Source organism: Gopherus flavomarginatus, chromosome 3, assembly GCF_025201925.1.
Source record: "Gopherus flavomarginatus isolate rGopFla2 chromosome 3, rGopFla2.mat.asm, whole genome shotgun sequence".
NCBI lineage: Eukaryota > Metazoa > Chordata > Testudines > Testudinidae > Gopherus > Gopherus flavomarginatus.
The window spans coordinates 22861049-22870569 of NC_066619.1; positions in this window are offsets into that span (position 1 = coordinate 22861049).

Sequence of the window (9521 nt, forward strand, 5' to 3'; positions counted from 1 at the left end):
GTGGAGCACGTCCTCTTGGAAAGCAGGCGACCCTCCACGCACTGAGCCTACTTATCACAGTGGTCTCAGTTCTCCCGATGATTGGATGAGCAGAGCCCTGATCCAGCTCATTTTGGACTACTTCCTTCACCTTAGGGCCCAGGGCCTTGTGCCCTCATCTGTCAAGGTGCACTTGGCAGCCATATCGGCCTTCCACCCGCCAGTGCAGGGCTATACGGTATTCTTCCATGCTATGACTGGCCGATTCCTTAAGAGATTGGATCGTCTCTTCTTATACGTCAGGCCACCAGTCCCACAGTGGGACCTGAACCTGGTGCTGGCCCGCCTCATGGGCCCCTCATTTGAGCCGCTAGCTACGTGCTCCTCATTGCACCTCTTGTGGAAGGTAGCCTTCCTGGTGGCAATCATGTCAGCTAGACGGGTCTTGGAACTCAGGGCCCTGATCTCTGAGCCCCTATACGTGGTGTTCCATAAGGATATGGTCCAGCTCCACCCACATCCTTCATTTTTTTCCCAAAGGTGGTCTCCACATGGGTCAGGACATTTTCCTGCCAGTCCTCTTCCCCAAGCCCCATGCGTCCAGTGAAGAGCGTCGCCTCCACATGCTGGATGTGCAACGGACTCTGGCTTTCTACCTGGAGCAGACAAAACCATTCAGAAAGTCCTCGCAGCTGTTCATCGCCTTGGCTGAACGCATCAAGGGTCGGCCAATCTCCACTCAGCGGCTCTCCGACTGGATCATGTCGTGTATCTGTACCTGTTATGACCTGGTGGGAATCCCCCTGCCATCAATTGTGAGGGCGCACTCGACTATGGCGCAGGCCTCGTCGGCTGTCTTTTTGGCCCATGTCCCCATCCAGGACGTTTGCAGGGCTGCTATATGGTCTTCAGTTCACACTTTCACCTCGCATTATGCGATCGTCTCCCAAACCAGGGAGGACGCTGGGTTCAACAGGGCTATGCTCTGTCCCAAGAATTTGTGAACTCCTCCTATCCACCTCCAACAGGTATAGCTTGGAATCACCTACTGTGGAATACACATGAGCAGTCGCCCAAAAAAGAAAAGAGTTACCTTCTCCATAACTGGTGTTTTTCAAGATGTGTTGCTCATGTCTATTCCACATCCTGCCCTCCTTCCCCTCTGTCGAAATTGTCTGGCAAGAGGGAACTGAGGGTGGGGGAGTGCACAGCGCCCCTTATACTGCACCATGGAGGCGCCACTCCAGGGGTCGCAAGGAGCGGTCCCCTATGGGTACTGCTAGGGGAAAAGCTTCTGACACTGGTGCACGTGACGAGCACGCACACCTACTGTGGAATAGACATGAGCTACTCCTCGAAAAACACCAGTTATGGAAGAGGTAACAGTCTGTCTTTTCTACCACCTAGTGATTCCAAGCCCATGTTGACCTTTGCTTGTTGTAATGACCAACTGATAAGGGAGCTAGAAGACACTTTCACCCAAGCATCTGTGCTCAGCTTTGGGTCTAGCCCTGAAATGATTTCCAGTGCTTGTCTATGTGCAGAGTTGCACCAGTTTAAAGGGATGTTTTTAAACTGATTTTAGTTAAACTGGTGCAAAATGCTGAGGAAGTTCTCCTTATTTGGTTTAAACCAGGCTTATTTGGGTTTAGGTTTAGATTGTCACTTTGGAACAGGTCTAAACCAAACCGAAAGAAGCTGCTCTTTAATTGGAATAGTGTCCACATAGGATCTGCATTGTTTTAATTAAACCTGTGCAAATTTGTGCATAAACAACCCGCTAGACTCATAATATGCCTAGAATGTGCTGTGTTTCATGAGTGTTGTAAGCACTTGCGTAGAGGTTCAACAGTACCAGTCCTCCACTACTCTCTGACCCTTCTTCATCCCAGTCTGTATTAGTTTTAAAATACCAAGATTCTCTAGAACAAAAAGTTCCAGTTCTAGCAGAGATAATTAGACCATTTCCTTCTGAGATTTTCTCTGTAGTTCACTATAGGTGGGGTCTCTTGTATCAGACGTTAACAACGAACGTCCTCTCTGCTCAGGATATTAAAAATCTCCGGCTACTTTTCTGAGAGCTTTGGCCTGGTCAGCTACCAACTTTTGAGATCAACAGTTTGTAACAGATGTGAAATCAGACAGGGAGCTATTAGAGAGTGAAGATCATCAAAGAGATGTGCTTCTACAATTCACTATGCCATGACTAGGGAGCAGGCCCACCAAAATTGAAAATATTGTTTGTTACAGTAGCAGCTAGAGATCCAAACAGAGATGAGAGCCCTATTGTGCAGACACGTAGTAAGGGACATGCCCTGGCTGCCTCGGAGTAGCAATAAGTTCTTAGGATTCTAAGACTGTATATGACTTTGAATATCAGAGGACAAATGACCGCAATGAAGGGTGAGATCATAGCTCCTCTTGGTTCCTCAAAGTGCTTTCGCCTTCCTACTCATAACCTCTCTCTTGAACAGGCTGCTTTTCATCAGCTTGCAATTTCCCTTAAATGCTGGGACAGATCAGAAACAAAATTGTCTGCACTTGATATGAGAGATTGGAGGGTGGGGGAGCTGCGTGCCATTAGCATTCTAGTAGCTTTGAAGTTAATGTTGTCTCAGCCCAACCAGTGGTCTGACATAAATGTTGAATAAGGATGGCGGGGAGGCAGCTTCAGTACTTTGAGTAGATGTCCATCATGATCATTAAGGATCTATCAGAGAGAAATGAGTGAAACCATTTTAATACAACTCCCTCCATTCCAGATGGATTGGGGACGGAGGGGTTGAGAGTTATCAAGATGCTACAGGCATCAGAAGGAACTTTTTAATTGGATAAATGAAAATTCTTAATGCTTTAATTGAAGCTGTTTTCCATCTAGCTACACTTCTACAGAATGGTGAGAAAAGAAACCCTATGGGCATTACTGCCTTGAGTACCCTGGCAGACATGGGCGGGGGGAAGGGCACGTGAAATACTGAATCTGACAATGATCTCTGGGGGAGACTCTCTTACTGTTCTTCATTGGAAGCCAATGCTGGAATGAAAAAAAACTTCGAGACAAGAAAAGAATTTGGACAGCACTTGCTGCTGTGTGTATTGTCCTTTGGCTAAGATGGCTGGAGGGGCTGTTTTTAAAAAACAGGTGACTTTGACAAGAGATTTGTTTTCCCACATTTGCTGGTTTTAATTTAGTAAGAGACAAAAGGAATAATATTAAGACATGTAACCTGGGGCAGAGGAACAAGTCCGTCCCATTTTATGTTGTGATCATTCTAACACGGAAGTCTAATCACAACTAGATTCTATTGTGAGGGGATTGTTGGGTTACTCAGCTTGTTGCATGACATTTTTGTTAGTGATGTTTTGTCAGTGGCATTTTGTTTCTGACATTTCACTTTCAGCAGCATGTACTGCAGACTGCCGCAGGCCATTCATGTCTAGAGTTAAGCCAGTCATATAGCAAAGGAGAACAATTAATCATCCCAGTTGTCTTAAAATGGCTAGGTACAATAAATCCACAGGATCATAGAATATCAGGGTTGGAAGGACCTCAGGAGGTCATCTAGTCCAACCCCTTGCTCAAAGTGGGACCAATTCCCAACTAAATCATCCCAGCCAGGGCTTTGTCAAGCCTGACCTTAAAAACCTCTAAGGAAGGAGATTCCACCACCTCCCTAGGTAACCCATTCCAGTGCTTCACCACCTTCCTAGTGAAAACTTTTTTCCTAATATCCAACCTAAACCTCCCCCACTGCAACTTGAGACCATTACTCCTTATCCTGTTATCAGGTACCACTGAGAACAGTCTAGATCCATCCTCTTTGGAACCCCCTTTCAGGTAGTTGAAAGCAGCTATCAAATCCCCCCTCATTCTTCTATTCTGCAGACTAAACAATCCCAGTTCCCTCAGCCTCTCCTCATAAGTCATGTGCTCCAGCCCCCTAATCATTTTTGTTGCCCTCCGCTGGACTCTTCCCAATTTTTCCACATCCTTCTTGTAGTGTGGGGCCCAAAACTGGACACAGTACTCCAGATCAGTCCTCACCAATGTCAAATAGAGGGGAATGATTGCATCCCTCGATCTGCTGATAATGCCCCTACTTATACAGCCCAAAATGCCATTAGCCTTCTTGGCAACAAGGGCATACTGTTAACTCATATCCAGCTTCTCGTTCACTGTAACCCCTAGGTCCTTTTCTGCAGAACTGATTCCTAGCCATTCGGTCCCTAGTCTGTAGCAGTGCATGGGATTCTTCCATCCTAAGTGCAGGACCCTGCACTTGTCCTTGTTGAACCTCATCAGGTTTCTTTTGGCCCAGTCCTCTAATTTGTCTGGGTCCCTCTGTATCCTATCCCTACCCTCCAGCTTATCTACCACTCCTCCAAGTGCTGGTTTTCTTCTGTTTTTATGCTGGTGCTGGTGGTGCTACAAAAATTTAAAAACTAAAGCTTGAAACAAAGGGGAAAGATGGCTTTTCAAAACACCCCATCTCCTTAAATTAAATTTAGTAATGCATCCCACAACTGGGGGACTGTGAACCAGAAAAATGCTGGGTTTAGTAAAATAACTTCAGCCTCACTTGCAGGTGTACTGGAGATATTTATTTGAAGGGAAATGGAGTGTTGAGCATAATTTCTTCCTGCACACTCTTTTGAGGAAACAAGTCAAATGTTCTCTGTCCTGCATCTACCACTGTTGTTCCCTGTATAGTCTTCATGAGGATATGCCGGGCTTTATTTGCAGATAGTGGTTTTCTGATTCTAAGGTGGGTCTTACTAACTGTTCGGTACAGGACATGATAGTTTGTTCTGTGTTTGTACAGGAGCTAGCACAGTGGCATACGGGCCTGTGCTTGAGGCTCCTCGGCACTATGATAACACAAATAAGAAACAATAATCTTCATAGAGCAGAAGGTGCCTACTTAACCAACAAGAATATAGTTCTAGTTTCAGAGATTTTTAAAGCCGTAAGTGACCATTATATTCATCTAGGGTAACACTTTCAAAAGTGTCTAAAGGTAGATCTCCATTTACAGCGATGGGTAGAGTATAGACACTGCACACCCAGTTAGCACAGGTATAAATAGCAGTAGAGATGGTGAGGCCTGGCTTAGATGGGTAGAGTAGAATAGAGTGCCCTACACACCTCAGCCCACAGGCCAGATACCCTACGCAGCTCTCTACGTGTGCAAGCAGTGCCTTCCATCAATACACTGCTCTGGTTAGCAGTGTAGTGTCCTGCTGCCAGATCCTTTCCCTGCTGCAGCAAAAGGCTCTGGGAGCAGGGAAAGGCTCCAGCAGTGGGGAGGGGTGACAGCTGGAGCCTTTTACTATGGTGCGTATCTAACACACCACATGAGGAGAAAGGATGCAGCTCCCCTTTCACTGCACTGCGTAGCTACCTGTGTAGGGCCTGTACTCTACACACCACCATAAGTGTCACTATAGTTAAGTGACTTAGGAGCCCATCATAGTTTCAAAAATGAGTTAGATGCTTGTGGCTAGATATTTATGGGATGTAGGCACTGGTATCCACCATGTGGGTGCCACTGACATTTTCAAAACCAAGCTCCAGTCTTGCCTAAACTCCCCTTGAAGCCTAAGGGCTGGTCTACACTGGGGGGGTCAATCTAAGATACGCAACTTCAGCAATGCTATTCGCATAGCTGAAGTCGAAGTATCTTAGTTCGACCTACCTGACCATCCTAACGGCAGCGAGTCGACTGCCGCAGCTCCCCCGTCGATGCTGCTTTCTCCTCCTGCCAAGGTGGAGTACAGGCATCGATTCGCGAATTGATTTATCATGTCTAGACAAGACGCAATAAATGAATCCCCAATAGATCGATTAATACCTGCCAATCCGGTGGGTAGTCTAGACGTACCCTTAGTTTCCACTGGTTGGCATTTTCAAAGCAGCCTAAGCACTGCTGTTACTCCATGGCTAATGAGCTGCTTGAAGCCCTAGCTCATGCCAAAGCCCCAAAGTAGAATCTTTTAAAGTAGACAAGGGAACACTTATCTTGCCCTCGGAGCCTGACCCCTGGCTGTGCTCTGAGCATGTCTAAGATCTGATACCTGTCATAGCCCACAGCAGGAGGACCAGATACAGGCCACCACTAGGACGAGGAGCAGTACAGCATCTGCAACAAGACAGGTAGGAGAACGGGGAAACATAGGGTGAGCATGAGAAAGCTATTGAGTGTGAGCAGGGGAGAGAGAGAGAGAGAGAAAGAAAGAAAGTTTCAGCTGCTAGGGCATGTGTTACCTAAGTGGCTGACCTGGCTTAGATGCCTAATTCCAGGAGAGGGTTCACAGTTGAGGATCCAAAGAAGAAGGAAGTGTCTATCTCTGCCCCATCAGCCAGTCTTAGCAGGTCAGCCACTTGGGTGCCTAAACTCCTCTCATCTCCCCCACCCCTTTTCTCAGCCTTTCACTCTTGGCTAGCATAAGAGACTTTCTGTTCAGCTGGCCAGCTTCTGAAAATCCTGTTCTTAAGCACTTAACAATCCCCATGCACAGAGCCACCTATCTCAGGGCTGAAAATTCCAATAAGTAGCAGGCCCACTAGGGGTTAAACCTGAAACAATGAGATTTAGAGTCCTAAGGGCAAAATTTTCAAAGGTATTTAGGTGCCCAGTGGGATTTTTGAAAGTGCCTAATCAGGTTAGGTGCCTAAATCCCCTTGACAATCCCACTAGGCACCTATCTGCATCTTCAGGTGCTTAAATACCTTTGAAAATCTGACCCTAAATGGCTGAGTTTTGAAAATGGGACTTGGACTATTAAGTCGCTTAGATGCTTTCAAAAATTTTACCCTTAGGTCTGATTTCCTGCATAACACAGGCCAAAAGACTTCACCTAGTAACTCCTGCATCAAGCCCATAATGTCTGGTTGAGATACAGCATAATTTTATTAAGAGGTAATATAAATATATAAATATAATGGAATAGATAAGTTTCATTTCTACCTTGTTTGTTCACTATTTGTCTTTATTGCCTCTTATCTTTATTAAACTTAGTGTTGAAAAAGACTATCACCACTATTCCTACAGACTCTCCCAAGGTTTCTTTGTGTCTTGTGTACTTTGTCCAAAAAAAAAAATGAGAGGAAAAAAAAAAGAAAATTCAAGCCATGATAAATTTAATATATTTCTCTGATAGATTCAGGGTTTTTTACATTTTTGAATATGTTCAAGTATATTTTTATATATAATTTATATAACTTTTCTCTGTTGCTATCATTTTATATTCAATACAATTCCAACCACTATCTATCCATATAAAAATACAGAGATGTGGCTGAAGCCAAAGCTCAGATTTAACTACACCTGAACATTGGAAGTGTTTGAAATATGAATCTAGATCTGAATTTTGCAAATGGCAGAGTTGCTGCCTAAGCTGTGCCTACTTCATGGATAAAATAGGACTTCAGTTTCTAGGTCTGTGACTAAACACCGTTCAACCACCCTAAATTTGTATATGTAATCTCAAAATGGCATATCCTTGGTATCCAGCATCTCTGAGACTACATCATTTGTATATATGCTACATTTTAATGAAAGAAAATATTTTAAAAATAATGAATGGAGCTGCCTGCTGTATTTTTGCATGGAGTGATGAATTCTATCAAATACTTTATGTGGGATGGGGAATAAGAGGACCCCTTCTGTACCAGTGCAATTCTGATCTTGCCCTTGTTTTTAAACCACTCAACTCCAGTGAATTCAGCAGTTATTCCTGTTGTACACAGGTGTGAGATCAGATCCAGAACCCATATCTTTTAGTTTTGAGTTGATAATCAAAGGGATTTTGTGGGAGAAAGGGGTTGTTTGTTTTCCTCCTCCAGGGTTTCAGGGAACAGCTTTGCACGTGGGAACCATGAAACTTCCAGGAAGTCACACATTCCTTTGATAGAAAACCACTCTTCTCAAGGAACACAGATTACTCTGATTCTTTCCTAACGTAGCCATCATGCTGAATGCATTTGTGAACTCTGCTTTTTATTTTTTTGTTTCTCCTTTGAGTTTAGACCACCCAATAATTCTCCAGTTTTCTACTCTGTCCTTGCTCTATCACCTTTCTCTCTCCTACTTTTGCCCATAGCTATCAAAACTAACATCACATATTCTACCCATCTATTTTCTCTCAAATATTTGGTGTTTCTTAACTCAGCCCAAGGGCCTGCTCAGGAATTTAAACTTGACTGATTTTGGAGAGGCACATTAGAGCAGCCGCCGGTGGTGGCCGCTGAGGCTGGAGCAGCGGCCGGGGTTGGAGCAGAAATACATATTTTTTTTGATTAATGTTGGGGGCGAGGGGCTGGGCTCCTGCCTGGCCTCCCTGCTTGTGCACGCCCTTGACTCAGCAGCAGCTTTATGTGGAAGAAACCTGAGATTTGGAAAATTCCAACACATTTATATGTGTTTTGTCTAGACGCCTATTACCATAGTTTTAAATGAAAACTAGCAGATGCCAAATGAGTCACCTACGTCGATGACTCATTAAAATCACTGACCCTTACTTGCTACACCTGGGTCCATAGCTGTTGTGGGGAAAGCCTTCAGTGGCAAAATCTTACACCGTGTCTTGATTTTTGCCAAACTCAAGTTCAGAGGGAGCAAATTCTATGTCTATCCAAGCACTTACACTGTGCTCATTGCCATATCGTCTGAGCATCTTCTACAGGAGAGATCCCTCTGCTGAGAACACCATGTTGCCAAACAGATCTGGACTGTCATAACGAGAAAGTGGCGGAAAGATGGTCTTTTTAATAGCTAGGTCTTAGTCCATGCTTCAAAAATAGTTCAATTGAAGAGACTGGGTACTTGGAGGTGAAAGAGTAATCATTTCAGAGCCCAAAGAATCGGTCTTATCTGCTCAAAGTAACCTGTGCTAGTAAAAATGAATATTTTGACATAGCTTGCATGCACACCATGAATATTCTAGCTCTGAGTTTGACCTAAAATTTCCTATTTTTTTTTTCAAGGTAGGCATTTGAATATGCTAAATAATCATCATACATAGAGTAACTTCCGAGCTGACCTTTCAAGATGTGGCTATTATACTCCTTTCCTGCAAACTATGAAATGTAAGAGACAGGGGAAACACAAGGAGAGTCTGCGGAATCAATACCCTGCTTAATTGCTTTTTTGAAATAGAATACACAGGGATGTATGCAGGCAAAGGGATACATTTTATGCTTGTCACATGTTGTCTAAATCACCAGAAGATAAACTACTCAGGTGAACAATGGAAAACTTTTGGCATCCTCTAAGGTACGTGTGATTTACTGTACAGATGTTGCTTAGCTTTTGGCAGACAGAGTGGAGAACTCATAGACTCATAGACTCATAGGTCAGAAGGGACCAATATGATCATCTAGTCTGACCTCCTGCACAAGGCAGGCCACAGAACCCTACCCATCCACTTTTATAACAACCCCTAACCCAGGACTGAGTTATTGAAATCCTCAAAATTGGTTTGAAGACCTCAAGCTGCAGAGAATCCACCAGCAAGCGACCCATGCCCCACGCTGCAGGGGA